Source organism: Oncorhynchus nerka, linkage group LG6, assembly GCF_034236695.1.
Source record: "Oncorhynchus nerka isolate Pitt River linkage group LG6, Oner_Uvic_2.0, whole genome shotgun sequence".
Taxonomy (NCBI): domain Eukaryota; kingdom Metazoa; phylum Chordata; class Actinopteri; order Salmoniformes; family Salmonidae; genus Oncorhynchus; species Oncorhynchus nerka.
In genome coordinates this window covers 78,531,377-78,549,767 of record NC_088401.1, presented here as the reverse complement: position 1 = coordinate 78,549,767, position 18,391 = coordinate 78,531,377, and positions in this window count along the sequence as shown.

Genomic DNA, 18,391 nt, shown 5'->3' with positions numbered 1-18,391 from the left:
CTGGTACTGTGATGTGAATGGGTCAGTCTGTGTAATCTGGTACTGTGATGTGAATGGGGCAGTGTAATCTGGTACTGTGATGTGAATGGGGCAGTCTGTGTAATCTGGTACTGTGATGTGAATGGGGCAGTCAGTGTAATCTGGTACTGTGATGAATGAATGGGGGTACTGTGAGAATGGGGGCAGTGTAATCTGGTACTGTGATGTGAATGGGGGCAGTGTAATCTGATGCTGTGATGTGAATTGGGCAGTCAGTGTAATCTGGTACTGTGATGTGAATGGGGGCAGTATAATCTGGTACTGTGATGTGAATGGGGCAGTGTAATCTGGTACTGTGATGTGAATGGGGCAGTCTGTGTAATCTGGTACTGTGATGTGAATGGGGCAGTCAGTGTAATCTGGTACTGTGATGTGAATGGGGGCAGTATAATCTGGTACTGTGATGTGAATGGGGGCAGTGTAATCTGGTACTGTGATGTGAATGGGGGCAGTGTAATCTGATGCTGTGATGTGAATTGGGCAGTCAGTGTAATCTGGTACTGTGATGTGAATGGGGGCAGTATAATCTGGTACTGTAATCTGGTAATCTGTGATGTGAATGGGGCAGTGTAATCTGGTACTGTGATGTGAATGGGGCAGTCAGTGTAATCTGGTACTGTGAATGGGGCAGTATAATCTGGTACTGTGATGTGAATGGGGGCAGTAATCTGGTACTGTGATGTGAATGGGGCAGTGTAATATGGTGCTGTGATGGGGCAGTCAGTAATCTGGTACTGTGATGTGAATGGGGGCAGTATAATCTGGTACTGTGATGTGAATCTGGTACTGTGATGTGAATGGGGGCAGTGTAATCTGGTACTGTGATGTGAATGGGGGCAGTATAATCTGGTACTGTGATGTGAATGGGGGCAGTGTAATCTGGTACTGTGATGTGAATGGGGCAGTCTGTGTAATCTGGTACTGTGATGTGAATGGGGCAGTCAGTGTAATCTGGTACTGTGATGTGAATGGGGCAGTATAATCTGGTACTGTGATGTGAATGGGGGCAGTATAATCTGGTACTGTGATGTGAATGGGGGCAGTGTAATCTGGTACTGTGATGTGAATGGGGCAGTCAGTGTAATCTGGTACTGTGATGTGAATGGGGGCAGTATAGTCTGGTACTGTGATGTGAATGGGGCAGTGTAATCTGGTACTGTGATGTGAATGGGCAGTCAGTGTAATCTGGTACTGTGATGTGAATGGGGCAGTGTAATCTGGTACTGTGATGTGAATGGGGTCAGTGTAATCTGGTACTGTGATGTGAATGGGGCAGATCTGGTACTGTACTGTGATGAATGGGGCAGTCAGTGTAATCTGGTACTGTGATGTGAATGGGGCAGTGTGAATCTGGTACTGTGGTGTGAATGGGGGCAGTGTAATCTGGTACTGTGATGTGAATGGGGCAGTCAGTGTAATCTGGTACTGTGATGTGAATGGGGCAGTCAGTGTAATCTGGTACTGTGATGTGAATGGGGCAGTCAGTGTAATCTGGTATTGTGATGTGAATGGGGCAGTGTAATCTGGTACTGTGATGTGAATGGGGCAGTCAGTGTAATCTGGTACTGTGATGTGAATGGGGCAGTCAGTGTAATTGTAATCTGTGGTGATGAATGGGGGAGTGTAATCTGGTACTGTGATGTGAATGGGGCAGTGTAATCTGGTACTGTGATGTGAATGGGGCAGTCTGTGTAATCTGGTACTGTGATGTGAATGGGGCAGTCAGTGTAATCTGGTACTGTGATGTGAATGGGGCAGTATAATCTGGTACTGTGATGTGAATGGGGGCAGTGTAATCTGGTACTGTGATGTGAATGGGGCAGTGTAATCTGGTAATGTGGGGCAGTCAGTGTAATCTGGTACTGTGGTGTGAATGGGGCAGTCTGGTACTGTGATGTGAATCTGGTACTGTGATGTAATCTGGTACTGTGATGTGAATGGGGCAGTGTAATCTGGTACTGTGATGTGAATGGGGCAGTCAGTGTAATCTGGTACTGTGATGTGAATGGGGCAGTCAGTGTAATCTGGTACTGTGATGTGAATGGGGGCAGTGTAATCTGGTACTGTGATGTGAATGGGGCAGTGTAATCTGGTGCTGTGATGTGAATGGGGCAGTCAGTGTAATCTGGTACTGTGATGTGAATGGGGCAGTATAATCTGGTACTGTGATGTGAATGGGGCTGTGTAATCTGGTACTGTGATGTGAATGGGGCAGTCAGTAATCTGGTACTGTGATGTGAATGGGGCAGTCAGTGTAATCTGGTACTGTGATGTGGGGGCAGTATAATCTGGTACTGTGATGTGAATGGGGGCAGTGTAATCTGGTACTGTGATGTGAATGGGGCAGTCAGTAATCTGGTACTGTGATGTGAATGGGGCAGTCAGTGTAATCTGGTACTGTGATGTGAATGGGGCAGTATAATCTGGTGATGTGAATGGGGGCTGTAATCTGGTATGATGTGAATGGGGGCAGTGTAATCTGGTACTGTGATGTGAATGGGGCAGTCAGTGTAATCTGGTACTGTGATGTGAATGGGGCAGTCAGTGTAATCTGGTACTGTGATGTGAATGGGGCAGTCAGTGTAATCTGGTACTGTGATGTGAATGGGGGCAGTGTAAATCTGTAATACTGTGATGTGAATGGGCAGTCAGTGTAATCTGGTACTGTGATGTGAATGGGGCAGTATAATCTGGTACTGTGATGAATGGGGCAGTCAGTAATCTGGTATTGTGAATTGGGCAGTGTGAATGGGGCAGTGTAATCTGGTACTGTGATGTGAATGGGGGCAGTATAATCTGGTACTGTGATGTGAATCTGGGTACTGTGATGTGAATGGGGCAGTCAGTGTAATCTGGTACTGTGATGTGAATGGGGCAGTCAGTAATCTGGTACTGTGATGTGAATGGGGGCAGTGTAATCTGGTACTGTGATGTGAATGGGGCAGTCTGTGTAATCTGGTACTGTGATGTGAATGGGGCAGTCAGTGTAATCTGGTACTGTGATGTGAATGGGGGCAGTATAATCTGGTACTGTGATGTGAATGGGGGCAGTATAATCTGGTACTGTGATGTGAATGGGGGCAGTGTAATCTGGTACTGTGGTGTGAATGGGGCAGTCAGTGTAATCTGGTACTGTGGTGTGAATGGGGCAGTCAGTGTAATCTGGTACTGTGATGTGAATGGGGCAGTCAGTGTAATCTGGTACTGTGATGTGAATGGGGCAGTCAGTGTAATCTGGTACTGTGATGTTAATGGGGCAGTGTAATCTGGTACTGTGATGTGAATGAGGCAGTCTGTGTAATCTGGTACTGTGATGTGAATGGGGGCAGTATAGTCTGGTACTGGTACAATGTGTAATCTGGTACTGTGATGTGAATGGGGCAGTCAGAATCTGGTACTGTGATGTGAATGGGGGCAGTATAATCTGGTACTGTGATACTGTGATGTGAATGGGGGCAGTGTAATCTGGTATGCTGTGATGTGAATGGGGGGTCAGTGTAATCTTGTATTGTGATGTGAATGGGGCAGTCAGTGTAATCTGGTGTGTGAATCTGGTAATCTGGTGTGATGTGAATGGGGGCAGTATAATCTGGTACTGTGATGTGAATGGGGGCAGTGTAATCTGGTACTGTGATGTGAATGGGGGCAGTGTAATCTGGTACTGTGATGTGAATGGGGCAGTCAGTGTAATCTGGTACTGTGGTGTGAATGGGGGCAGTATAATCTGGTACTGTGATGTGAATGGGGGCAGTATAATCTGGTACTGTGATGTGAATGGGGCAGTGTAATATGGTGCTGTGATGTGAATTGGGCAGTCAGTGTAATCTGGTACTGTGATGTGAATGGGGCAGTCAGTGTAATCTGGTACTGTGATGTGAATGGGGGCAGTATAATCTGGTTCTGTGATGTGAATGGGGGCAGTGTAATCTGGTACTGTGATGTGAATGGGGGCAGTGTAATCTGATGCTGTGATGTGAATTGGGCAGTCAGTGTAATCTGGTACTGTGATGTGAATGGGGCAGTACTGTGATGTGAATCTGGGTACTGTGATGTGAATGGGGGCAGTGTAATCTGGTACTGTGATGTGAATGGGGCAGTCAGTGTAATCTGGTACTGTGATGTGAATGGGGCAGTATAATCTGGTACTGTGATGTGAATGGGGCAGTGTAATCTGGTACTGTGAATGGGGCAGTGTAATCTGGTACTGTGATGTGAATGGGCAGTCAGGGGTCAGTGTAATCTGGTAATCTGGTACTGTGATGTGATGGGGGCAGTGTAATCTGGTACTGTGATGTGAATGAATGGGGCAATCAGTGTAATCTGGTACTGTGATGTGAATGGGGCAGTGTAATCTGGTACTGTGATGTGAATGGGGCAGTGTAATCTGGTACTGTGATGTGAATGGGGCAGTCAGTGTAATCTGGTACTGTGATGTGAATGGGGCAGTCAGTGTAATCTGGTACTGTGATGTGAATGGGGGCAGTAAATCTGGTACTGTGATGTGAATGGGGGCAGTATAATCTGGTACTGTGATGTGAATCAGTGTAATCTGGTGTGATGTGAATGGGGCAGTCAGTGTAATCTGATACTGTGGTGTGAATGGGGGCAGTATAATCTGGTACTGTGATGTGAATGGGGCAGTATAATCTGGTACTGTGATGTGAATGGGGCAGTATAATCTGGTACTGTGATGTGAATGGGGGCAATCTGGTACTGTGATGTGAATGGGGCAGTGTAATCTGGTACTGTGATGTGAATGGGGCAGTCAGTGTAATCTGGTACTGTGATGTGAATGGGGTCAGTGTAATCTGGTACTGTGATGTGAATGGGGGCAGTGTAATCTGGTACTGTGGTGTGAATGGGGCAGTCAGTGAAATCTGGTACTGTGATGTGAATGGGGCAGCATAATCTGGTACTGTGATGTGAATGGGCAGTCAGTGTAATCTGGTACTGTGATGTGAATGGGGCAGTCAGTGTGATCTTGTACTGTGATGTGAATGGGGCAGTCAGTGTAATCTGGTACTGTGCTGTGATTGGGCAGTTAGTGTAATCTGGTACTGTGGTGTGAATGGGGCAGTCAGTGAAATCTGGTACTGTGGTGTGAATGGGGGCAGTTTAATCTGGTACTGTGCTGTGAATGGGGCAGTCAGTGTAATCAGGTACTGTGATGTGAATGGGGCAGTCAGTATAATCTGGTACTGTGATGTGAATGGGGCAGTATAATCTGGTACTGTGGTGTGAATGGGGCAGTCAGTGTAATCTGGTACTGTGGTGTGAATGGGGCAGTCAGTGTAACATTGTATTGTGATGTGAATGGGGGATGTGTAATCTGGTACTGTGATGTGAATGGGGCAGTGTAATCTGGTACTGTGATGTGAATGGGGGCAGTGTAATCTGGTGCTGTGATGTGAATTGGGCAGTCAGTGTAATCTGGTACTGTGGTGTGAATGGGGGCAGTATAATCTGGTACTGTGATGTGAATGGGTCAGTCTGTGTAATCTGGTACTGTGATGTGAATGGGTCAGTCTGTGTAATCTGGTACTGTGATGTGAATGGGGCAGTGTAATCTGGTACTGTGATGTGAATGGGGCAGTCTGTGTAATCTGGTACTGTGATGTGAATGGGGCAGTCAGTGTAATCTGGTACTGTGATGTGAATGGGGGCAGTATAATCTGGTACTGTGATGTGAATGGGGGCAGTGTAATCTGGTACTGTGATGTGAATGGGGGCAGTGTAATCTGATGCTGTGATGTGAATTGGGCAGTCAGTGTAATCTGGTACTGTGATGTGAATGGGGCAGTGTAATCTTGTATTGTGATGTGAATGGGGCAGTCAGTGTAATCTGGTGATGTGAATGGGGCAGTCAGTGTAATCTGGTACTGTGATGTGAATGGGGGCAGTATAATCTGGTACTGTGATGTGAATGGGGGCAGTGTAATCTGGTATTGTGATGTGAATGGGGGCAGTGTAATATGGTACTGTGATGTGAATGGGGCAGTCAGTGTAATCTGGTACTGTGGTGTGAATGGGGGCAGTATAATCTGGTACTGTGATGTGAATGGGGGCAGTATAATCTGGTACTGTGATGTGAATGGGGCAGTGTAATATGGTACTGTGATGTGAATGGGGCAGTGTAATCCACCATTTTATTACGTTTGCAATTGCAACAAATAATCTGCTCAGACCCCAACCAAGGAACATCAAAAGTCGTGCTATAAATTCACAGACAACACAAAGATTCCTTGATGCCCTTCCAGCCTCCCTCTGCCTACCCAAGGACGCCAGAGGACAAAAATCCGTTAACCACCTAACTGAGTATCTCAATTTAACCTTGGTGATGCAGTTGCACCCTAAAAACTAAAAAAAATGTCTCATAAGAAACTAGCTCCCTGGTACACAGAAAATACCCGAGCTCTGAAGCAAGCTTCCAGAAAATTGGAACGGAAATGGCGCCACACCAAACTGGAAGTCTTCCGACTAGCTTGGAAGGACGGTACCGTGCAGTACCGAAGAGCCCTTACTGCTGCTCGATCATCCTATTTTTCTAACTTAATTGAGGAAAATAAGAACAATCCGAAATTCCTTTTTGATACTGTCGCAAAGCTAACTAAAAAGCAGCATTCCCCAAGAGAGGATGACTTCCACTTTAGCAGTGATAAATTCATGAACTTCTTTGAGGAAAAGATTATGATTATTAGAAAGCAAATTACGGACTCCTCTTTAAACCTGCGTATTCCTCCAAACCTCAGTTGTCCTGAGTCTGCACAACTCTGCCAGGACCTAGGATCAAGAGAGACGCTCAAGTCTTTTAGTACTATATCTCTTGACACAATGATGAAAATAATCATGGCCTCTAAACCTTCAAGCTGCATACTGGACCCTATTCCAACTAAACTACTGAAAGAGCTGCTTCCTGTGCTTGGCCCTCCTATGTTGAACATAATAAACGGCTCTCTATCCACTGGATGTGTACCAAACTCACTAAAAGTGGCAGTAATAAAGCCTCTCTTGAAAAAGCCAAACCTTGACCCAGAAAATATAAAAACTATCGGCCTATATCGAATCTTCCATTCCTCTCAAAAATTTTAGAGAAGGCTGTTGCGCAGCAACTCACTGCCTTCCTGAAGACAAACAATGTATACGAAATGCTTCAGTCTGGTTTTAGACCCCATCATAGCACTGAGACGGCACTTGTGAAGGTGGTAAATGACATTTTAATGGCAACGGACCGAGGCTCTGCATCTGTCCTCGTGCTCCTAGACCTTAGTGCTGCTTTTGATACCATCGATCACCACATTCTTTTGGAGAGATTGGAAACCCAAATTGGTCTACACGGACATGTTCTGGCCTGGTTTAGATCTTATCTGTCGGAAAGATATCAGTTTGTCTCTGTGAATGGTTTGTCCTCTGACAAATCAACTGTAAATTTCGGTGTTCCTCAAGGTTCTGTTTTAGGACCACTATTGTTTTCACTATATATTTTACCACTTGGGGATGTTATTCGAAAACATAATGTAAACTTTCACTGCTATGCGGATGACACACAGCTGTACATTTCAATGAAACATGGTGAAGCCCCAAAATTGCCCTCGCTAGAAGCATGTGTTTCAGACATAAGGAAGTGGATGGCTGCAAACTTTCTACTATTAAACTCGGACAAAACAGAGATGCTTGTTCTAGGTCCCAAGAAACAAAGAGATCTTCTGTTGAATCTGACAATTAATCTTAATGGTTGTACAGTCGTCTCAAATAAAACTGTGAAGGACCTCGGCGTTACTCTGGACCCTGATCTCTCTTTTGAAGAACATATCAAGACCATTTCAAGGACAGCTTTTTTCCATCTACGTAACATTGCAAAAATCAGAAACTTTCTGTCCAAAAATGATGCAGAAAAATTAATCCATGCTTTTGTCACTTCTAGGTTAGACTACTGCAATGCTCTATTTTCCGGCTACCCGGATAAAGCACTAAATAAACTTCAGTTAGTGCTGAATACGGCTGCTAGAATCCTGACTAGAACCAAAAAATTTGATCATATTACTCCAGTGCTAGCCTCTCTACACTGGCTTCCTGTCAAAGGAAGGGCTGATTTCAAGGTTTTACTGCTAACCTACAAAGCATTACATGGGCTTGCTCCTACCTATCTCTCTGATTTGGTCCTGCCGTACATACCTACACGTACGCTACGGTCACAAGACGCAGGCCTCCTAATTGTCCCTAGAATTTCTAAGCAAACAGCTGGAGGCAGGGCTTTCTCCTATAGAGCTCCATTTTTATGGAACGGTCTGCCTACCCATGTCAGAGACGCAAACTCGGTCTCAACCTTTAAGTCTTTACTGAAGACTCATCTCTTCAGTGGGTCATATGATTGAGTGTAGTCTGGCCCAGGAGTGGGAAGGTGAACGGAAAGGCTCTGGAGCAACGAACCGCCCTTGCTGTCTCTGCCTGGCCGATTCCCCTCTTTCCACTGGGATACTCTGCCTCTACCCTGTTACGGGGGCTGAGTCACTGGCTTACTGGGGCTCTCTCATGCCGTCCCTGGGGGTGCGTCACCTGGGTGGGTTGATTCACTGTTGTGGTCGGCCTGTCTGGGTTGGCGCCCCCCCCCTTGGGTTGTGGGCTATCTTTGTGGGCTATACTCGGCCTTGTCTCAGGATGGTAAGTTGGTGGTTGAAGATATCCCTCTAGTGGTGTGGGGGCTGTGCTTTGGAAAAGTGGGTGGGGTTATATCCTTCCTGTTTGGCCCTGTCCGGGGGTGTCCTCGGATGGGGCCACAGTGTCTCCTGACCTCTCCTGTCTCAGCCTCCAGTATTTATGCTGCATTAGTTTATGTGTCGGGGGGCTAGGGTCAGTTTGTTATATCTGGAGTACTTCTCCTGTCCTATTCGGTGTCCTGTGTGAATCTAAGTGTGCGTTCTCTAATTCTCTCCTTCTCTCTTTCTTTCTCTCTCTCGGAGGACCTGAGCCCTAGGACCATGCCCCAGGACTACCTGACATGATGACTCCTTGCTGTCCCCAGTCCACCTGGCCATGCTGCTGCTCCAGTTTCAACTGGCCTGGGCCCTAGGACCATGTCCCAGGACTACCTGACATGATGACTCCTTGCTGTCCCCAGTCCACCTGGCCATGCTGCTGCTCCAGTTTCAACTGTTCTGCCTTACTATTATTCAACCATGCTGGTCATTTATGAACATTTGAACATCTTGGCCACGTTCTGTTATAATCTCCACCCGGCACAGCCAGAAGAGGACTGGCCACCCCACATATGCTCTCTCTAATTCTCTCTTTCTTTCTCTCTCTCGGAGGACCTGAGCCCTAGGACCGTGCCCCAGGACTACCTGACATGATGACTCCTTGCTGTCCCCAGTCCACCTGACTGTGCTGCTGCTCCAGTTTCAACTGTTCTGCCTTATTATTATTCGACCATGCTGGTCATTTATGAACATTTGAACATCTTGGTCATGTTCTGTTATAATCTCTACCCGGCACAGCCAGAAGAGGACTGGCCACCCCACATAGCCTGGTTCCTCTCTAGGTTTCTTCCTAGGTTTTGGCCTTTCTAGGGAGTTTTTCCTAGCCACCGTGCTTTTACACCTGCATTGTTTGCTGTTTGGGGTTTTAGGCTGGGTTTCTGTACAGCACTTTGAGATATCAGCTGATGTACGAAGGGCTATATAAATAAATTTGATTTGATTTGATTTGATTATTGTGATGTGAATGGGGCAGTCAGTGTAATCTGGTACTGTGTTGTGAATGGGGCAGTCAGTGTAATCTTGTATTGTGATGTGAATGGGGCAGTCAGTGTAATCTGGTACTGTGGTGTGAATGGGGAGGTCAGTGTAATCTGGTACTGTGGTGTGAATGGGGCAGTCAGTGTAATCTGGTACTGTGATGTGAATGGGGCAGTCAGTGTAATCTGGTACTGTGATGTGAATGGGGCAGTCAGTGTAATCTGGTACTGTGATGTTAATGGGGCAGTGTAATCTGGTACTGTGATGTGAATGGGGCAGTCTGTGTAATCTGGTACTGTGATGTGAATGGGGCAGTCAGTGTAATCTGGTACTGTGATGTGAATGGGGGCAGTATAATCTGGTACTGTGATGTGAATGGGGGCAGTGTAATCTGGTACTGTGATGTGAATGGGGGCAGTGTAATCTGATGCTGTGATGTGAATTGGGCAGTCAGTGTAATCTGGTACTGTGATGTGAATGGGGGCAGTATAATCTGGTACTGTGATGTGAATGGGGCAGTGTAATCTTGTATTGTGATGTGAATGGGGCAGTCAGTGTAATCTGGTGATGTGAATGGGGCAGTCAGTGTAATCTGGTACTGTGATGTGAATGGGGGCAGTGTAATCTGGTATTGTGATGTGAATGGGGGCAGTGTAATATGGTACTGTGATGTGAATGGGGCAGTCAGTGTAATCTGGTACTGTGGTGTGAATGGGGGCAGTATAATCTGGTACTGTGATGTGAATGGGGGCAGTATAATCTGGTACTGTGATGTGAATGGGGGCAGTGTAATATGGTACTGTGATGTGAATGGGGGCAGTATAATCTGGTACTGTGATGTGAATGGGGGCAGTGTAATCTGGTACTGTGATGTGAATGGGGGCAGTGTAATCTGGTACTGTGATGTGAATGGGGGATGTGTAATCTGGTACTGTGATGTGAATGGGGCAGTGTAATCTGGCACTGTGATGTTAATGGGGCAGTGTAATATGGTACTGTGATGTGAATGGGGCAGTGTAATATTGTATTGTGATGTGAATGGGGCAGTCAGTGTAATCTGGTACTGTGGTGTGAATGGGGCAGTCAGTGTAATCTGGTACTGTGGTGTGAATGGGGCAGTCAGTGTAATCTGATACTGTGATGTAAATGTGGCAGAGTAATCTGGCATTGTGATGTGAATGGGGCAGTCAGTGTAATCTGGTACTGTGGTGTGAATTGGGCAGTCAGTGTAATCTGATATTGTGATGCAAATGGGGGCAGTGTAATCTGGTACTGTGATGTGAATGGGGCAGTCAGTGTAATCTGGTACTGTGGTGTGAATTGGGCAGTTAGTGTAATCTGATATTGTGATGCGAATTGGGGCAGTATAATCTGGTACTGTGATGTGAATGGGGCAGTATAATCTGGTACTGTGATGTGTAATCTGGTACTGTGATGTGAATGGGGCAGTGTAATCTTGTATTGTGATGTGAATGGGGCAGTCAGTGTAATCTGGTACTGTAGTGTGAATGGGCCAGTCAGTGTAATCTGGTACTGTGATGTGAATGGGGACAGTGTAATCTGGTACTGTGGTGTGAATGGGGCAGTCAGTGTAATCTGGTACTGTGATTTGAATGGGGCAGCATAATCTGGTACTGTGATGTGAATGGGAAGTCAGTGTAATCTGGTACTGTGATGTGAATGGGGCAGTCAGTGTGATCTTGTACTGTGATGTGAATGGGGCAGTCAGTGTAATCTGGTACTGTGCTGGGATTGGGCAGTTAGTGTAATCTGGTACTGTGGTGTGAATGGGGGCAGTATAATCCTGTACTGTGCTGTGAATGGGGCAGTCAGTGTAATCAGGTACTGTGATGTGAATGGGGCAGTCAATATAATCTGGTACTGTGATGTGAATGGGGCAGTATAATCTGGTATTGTGATGTGAATGGGGGCAGTGTAATCTGGTACTGTGGTGTGAATGGGGCAGTCAGTGTAATCTGGTACTGTGGTGTGAATGGGGCAGTCAGTGTAACATTGTATTGTGATGTGAATGGGGGATGTGTAATCTGGTACTGTGATCAGAATGGGGCAGTGTAATCTCGTACTGTGGTATGAATGGGGCAGTCTGTGTAATCTGGTACTGTGATGTGAATGGGGGCAGTATAATCTGGTACTGTGATGTGAATGGGGGCAGTGTAATCTGGTACTGTGATGTGAATGGGGCAGTGTAATCTGGTGCTGTGATGTGAATTGGGCAGTCAGTGTAATCTGGTACTGTGATGTGAATGGGGGCAGTGTAATATGGTACTGTGATGTGAATGGGGGCAGTGTAATCTGGTACTGTGATGTGAATGGGGGCAGTGTAATCTGGTACTGTGATGTGAATGGGGGATGTGTAATCTGGTACTGTGATGTGAATGGGGCAGTCAGTGTAATCTGGCACTGTGATGTGAATGGGGCAGTGTAATCTTGTATTGTGATTTGAATGGGGCAGTGTAATCTGGTACTGTGATGTGAATGGGGCAGAGTAATATGGTACTGTGATGTGAATGAGGCAGTGTAATCTTGTATTGTGATGTGAATGGGGCAGTCAGTGTAATCTGGTACTGTGATGTGAATGGGGCAGTCAGTGTAATCTGGTACTGTGATGTGAATGGGGCAGTCAGTGTAATCTGGTACTGTGGTGTGAATGGGGCAGAGTAATATGGTACTGTGATGTGAATGAGGCAGTGTAATCTTGTATTGTGATGTGAATGGGCAGTCAGTGTAATCTGGTACTGTGATGTGAATGGGGCAGTCAGTGTAATCTTGTATTGTGATGTGAATGGGGCAGTCAGTGTAATCTGGTACTGTGGTGTGAATGGGGCAGTCAGTGAAATCTGGTACTGTGGTGTGAATGGGGCAGTCAGTGTAATCTTGTATTGTGATGTGAATGGGGCAGTCAGTGTAATCTGGTACTGTGGTGTGAATGGGGCAGTCAGTGAAATCTGGTACTGTGGTGTGAATGGGGCAGTCAGTGTAATCTGGTACTGTGATGTGAATGGGGCAGTCAGTGTAATCTGGTACTGTGGTGTGAATTGGGCAGTCAGTGTAATCTGGTACTGTAGTGTGAATGGGCCAGTCAGTGTAATCTGGTACTGTGATGTGAATGGGGGCAGTGTAATCTGGTACTGTGGTGTGAATGGGGCAGTCAGTGTAATCTGGTACTGTAATGTGAATGGGGCAGCATAATCTGGTACTGTGATGTGAATGGGCAGTCAGTGTAATCTGGTACTGTGATGTGAATGGGGCAGTCAGTGTGATCTTGTACTTTAATGTGAATGGGGCAGTCAGTGTAATCTGCTACTGGGCTGTGATTGGGCAGTTAGTGTAATCTGGTACTGTGGTGTGAATGGGGGCAGTATAATCCTGTACTGTGATGTGAATGGGGCAGTCAGTATAATCTGGTACTGTGATGTGAATGGGGCAGTATAATCTGGTATTGTGATGTGAATGGGGCAGTCAGTGTAATCTGGTGCTGTGGTGTGAATGGGGCAGTCAGTGTAACATTGTATTGTGATGTGAATGGGGCAGTCAGTGTAATCTTGTATTGTGATGTGAATGGGGGCAGTGTAATCTGGTAATGTGGTGTGAATGGGGCAGTCAGTGTAATCTGGTACTGTGGTGTGAATGGGGCAGTCAGTGTAAAATTGTATTGTGATGTGAATGGGGCACTCAGTGTAATCTTGTATTGTGATGTGAATGGGGGCAGTGTAATCTGGTACTGTGGTGTGAATGGGGCAGTCAGTGTAATCTGGTACTGTGGTTTGAATTGGGCAGTCAGTGTAATCTGATATTGTGATGCGAATGGGGGCAGTGTAATCTGATACTGTGATGTGAATGGGGCAGTCAGTGTAATCTGGTACTGTGGTGTGAATGGGGGCAGTGTAATCTGGTACTGGGATGTGAATGGGGCAGTATAATCTGGTACTGTGATGTGAATGGGACAGTCAGTGTAATCTGGTACTGTGATGTGAATGGGGCAGTGTAATCTTGTATTGTGATGTGAATTGGGCAGTCAGTGTAATCTGGTACTGTGATGTGAATGGGGCAGTCAGTGTAATCTGGTACTGTAGTGTGAATGGGCCAGTCAGTGTAATCTGGTACTGTGATGTGAATGGGGGCAGTGTAATCTGGTACTGTGGTGTGAATGGGGCAGTCAGTGTAATCTGGTACTGTGATGTGAATGGGGCAGCATAATCTGGTACTGTGATGTGAATGGGCAGTCAGTGTAATCTGGTACTGTGATGTGAATGGGGCAGTCAGTGTGATCTTGTACTGTGATGTGAATGGGGCAGTCAGTGTAATCTGGTACTGTAGTGTGAATGGGCCAGTCAGTGTAATCTGGTACTGTGATGTGAATGGGGGCAGTGTAATATGGTACTGTGGTGTGAATGGGGCAGTCAGTGTAATCTGGTACTGTGATGTGAATGGGGCAGCATAATCTGGTACTGTGATGTGAATGGGCAGTCAGTGTAATCTGGTACTGTGATGTGAATGGGGCAGTCAGTGTGATCTTGTACTTTGATGTGAATGGGGCAGTCAGTGTAATCTGGTACTGTGCTGTGATTGGGCAGTTAGTGTAATCTGGTACTGTGGTGTGAATGGGGCAGTCAGTGTAACATTGTATTGTGATGTGAATGGGGCAGTCAGTGTAATCTTGTATTGTGATGTGAATGGGGGCAGTGTAATCTGGTACTGTGGTGTGAATGGGGCAGTCAGTGTAATCTGGTACTGTGGTGTGAATGGGGCAGTCAGTGTAACATTGTATTGTGATGTGAATGGGGAAGTCAGTGTAATCTTGTATTGTGATGTGAATGGGGGCAGTGTAATCTGGTACTGTGGTGTGAATGGGGCAGTCAGTGTAACATTGTATTGTGATGTGAATGGGGCAGTCAGTGTAATCTTGTATTGTGATGTGAATGGGGGCAGTGTAATCTGGTACTGTGGTGTGAATGGGGCAGTCAGTGTAATCTGGTACTGTGGTGTGACTTGGGCAGTCAGTGTAATCTGATATTGTGATGCGAATGGGGGCGGTGTAATCTGGTACTGTGATGTGAATGGGGCAGTCAGTGTAATCTGGTACTGTGATGTGAATGGGGCAGTCAGTGTAATCTGGTACTGTAGTGTGAATGGGCCAGTCAGTGTAATCTGGTACTGTGATGTGAATGGGGGCAGTGTAATCTGGTACTGTGGTGTGAATGGGGCAGTCAGTGTAATCTGGTACTGTGATGTGAATGGGGCAGCATAATCTGGTACTGTGATGTGAATGGGCAGTCAGTGTAATCTGGTACTGTGATGTGAATGGGGCAGTCAGTGTGATCTTGTACTGTGATGTGAATGGGGCAGTCAGTGTAATCTGGTACTGTGCTGTGATTGGGCAGTTAGTGTAATCTGGTACTGTGGTGTGAATGGGGGCAGTATAATCCTGTACTGTGATGTGAATGGGGCAGTCAGTATAATCTGGTACTGTGATGTGAATGGGGTAGTATAAACTGGTATTGTGATGTGAATGGGGCAGTCAGTGTAATCTGGTACTGTGGTGTGAAGGGGGCAGTCAGTGTAACATTGTATTGTGATGTGAATGGGGCAGTCAGTGTAATCTTGTATTGTGATGTGAATGGGGGCAGTGTAATCTGGTACTGTGGTGTGAATGGGGGCAGTGTAATCTGGTACTGTGATGTGAATGGGGCAGTCAGTGTAATCTGGTACTGTAGTGTGAATTGGCCAGTCAGTGTAATCTGGTACTGTTATGTGAATGGGGGCAGTGTAATCGGGTACTGTGGTGTGAATGGGGCAGTCAGTGTAATCTGGTACTGTGATGTGAATGGGGCAGCATAATCTGGTACTGTGATGTGAATGGGCAGTCAGTGTAATCTGGTACTGTGATGTGAATGGGGGCAGTGTAATCTGGTACTGTGGTGTGAATGGGGCAGTCAGTGTAATCTGGTACTGTGGTGTGAATGGGGCAGTCAGTGTAACATTGTATTGTGATGTGAATGGGGCAGTCAGTGTAATCTTGTATTGTGATGTGAATGGGGGCAGTGTAATCTGGTACTGTGGTGTGAATGGGGCAGTCAGTGTAATATGGTACTGTGGTGTGAATGGGCCAGTCAGTGTAATCTGGTACTGTGATGTGAATGGGGGCAGTGTAATCTGGTACTGTGGTGTGAATGGGGCAGTCAGTGTAATCTGGTACTGTGGTGTGAATGGGGCAGTCAGTGTAACATTGTATTGTGATGTGAATGGGGCAGTCAGTGTAATCTTGTATTGTGATGTGAATGGGGGCAGTGTAATCTGGTACTGTGGTGTGAATGGGGCAGTCAGTGTAATATGGTACTGTGGTGTGAATGGGGCAGTCAGTGTAATCTGGTACTGTGGTGTGAATGGGGCAGTCAGTGTAATCTGGTACTGTGGTGTGAATGGGGCAGTCAGTGTAATCTTGTATTGTGATGTGAATGGGGGCAGTGTAATCTGGTACTGTGGTGTGAATGGGGCAGTCAGTGTAATCTGGTACTGTGGTGTGAATGGGGCAGTCAGTGTAATCTGGTACTGTGCCGTCCCCTCTGGTAGGTTGAGGTACTACAGGGAGGAAGGGACAGTAGTGCAGGAACCAAGGTAGAGAAAGATTGTCAGGGAAGGCCAGGTTTCATGTATGTCTGATCTTCATGTATCTACAGACCGGAGCTCTGGAGAACCAAGACCTAAAATCCAGACCAGACCCCACTAAACACTAGTCAGATGAGAGAAGGTAAGCGGGGTGGGGGTGTCCTCATTTAAACCCAGTGTCCGTTCATATCACAGAAACTGTCGAAATATCTGTCATTGAGCCAGATTCATAAGAGTCCCTTGAATGACAATGACATCTACCTATTGCTCATCTTTACAGTCCCAGCAGGCAAAACAATAAAAGAGAAATTGAGAATTTGATTTGATCCAGTGGAACAGATGTCCAGCAAAGACAAGAAGACTGGTCTTGGCACCAGTGTAACGCTGCAACCTCGTCTCAGAGCATTTCATATTATTCTGTACGTAAATCAGATAAATACGATTCAGTATGATATGTTACGTTTCATATGGTAAGTATTGATTTGTGGATGTTCATCATTCATTTTGTATGACATGTTACAAATTTCAATTCCTACAATATGTTACGAATTCCAATTTGTTGTTAGCATTAGCTGGGGGTTAAGGTTAGGAGTTAAATTAAAGGATTAAGGTTAGGGTTAAGGAAAGCTTTAACTAGGGAAAGGGTTAACTAGAAGGCTTAATTAAGGTTAGGGGAAGGGTTATCTAAAAGGCCCATAAACTCTTGTCAGAAGTAATGCACTACATAGGGAATAGGGTTCTATCTGGGACTCACACTTAGTAAACTCCATCCATGCATTATCTTTGTTGCATCAATGGAGAATTGTGAAACACTGTTTGACCTTGTAATATATATGTGAATATACAATTTAAGGCAAGATTTAGGAATAACAAAGCCCTTTTTTCTAAATGAAACGGGATGACTGTCGTGTATTCTAATGGTTGTGATGTATAAGGGTATATTGTAATGGTGCTACTTTTTATCCCATACAGATACACAGTACTGATCCTGCATATCATAGTTCCTTTCATAATACAGCAGTGTAACGGAGACGCTGATAGTCAAGAAGCAGGTGAAACGTTAATGAACCCTGGAACGAGACAACAATAACAGTAGCGTCTACGCATAAACACAGGAGCAATACTGACTGGGGGAAAAACCTAAGGGAGTGGAAGATATAGGAGAGGTAATACGTGAGGTAATGGAGTCCAGGTGTGCCTCATGATGACATGCAGCTGTGCATAATGATGGATCCCAGGACCACACTATACTGACCCTGCAAATCCTGGTTCCTCTCATAATACAGTAGGCCTACAGCACTCTACTGACCCTGCATATCCTGGTTCCTCTCATCATACAGTAGGCCTATAGCACTCCACTGACCCTGCATATCCTGGTTCCTCTCATAATACAGTAGGCCTACAACACTCTACTGACCCTGCATATCCTAGTTCCTCTTGTCATACAGTAGACCTACAGCACTCTACTGACCCTGCATATCCTGGTTCCTCATAATACAGTAGGCCTACAGCACTCTACTGGCCCTGCATATCCTGGTTCCTCTCATCATACAGTAGGCCTATAGCACTCTACTGACCCTGCATATCCTGGTTCCTCATAATACAGTAGGCCTACAGCACTCTACTGGCCCTGCATATCCTGGTTCCTCTTGTCATACAGTAGGCCTACAGCACTCTACTGACCCTGCATATCCTGGTTCCTCATAATACAGTAGGCCTACAGCACTCTACTGGCCCTGCATATCCTGGTTCCTCTCATCATACAGTAGGCCTATAGCACTCTACTGACCCTGCATATCCTGGTTCCTCATAATACAGTAGGCCTACAGCACTCTACTGGCCCTGCATATCCTGGTTCCTCTTGTCATACAGTAGACCTACAGCACTCTACTGACCCTGCATATCCTAGTTCCTCTTGTCATACAGTAGACCTACAGCACTCTACTGACCCTGCATATCCTGGTTCCTCATAATACAGTAGGCCTACAGCACTC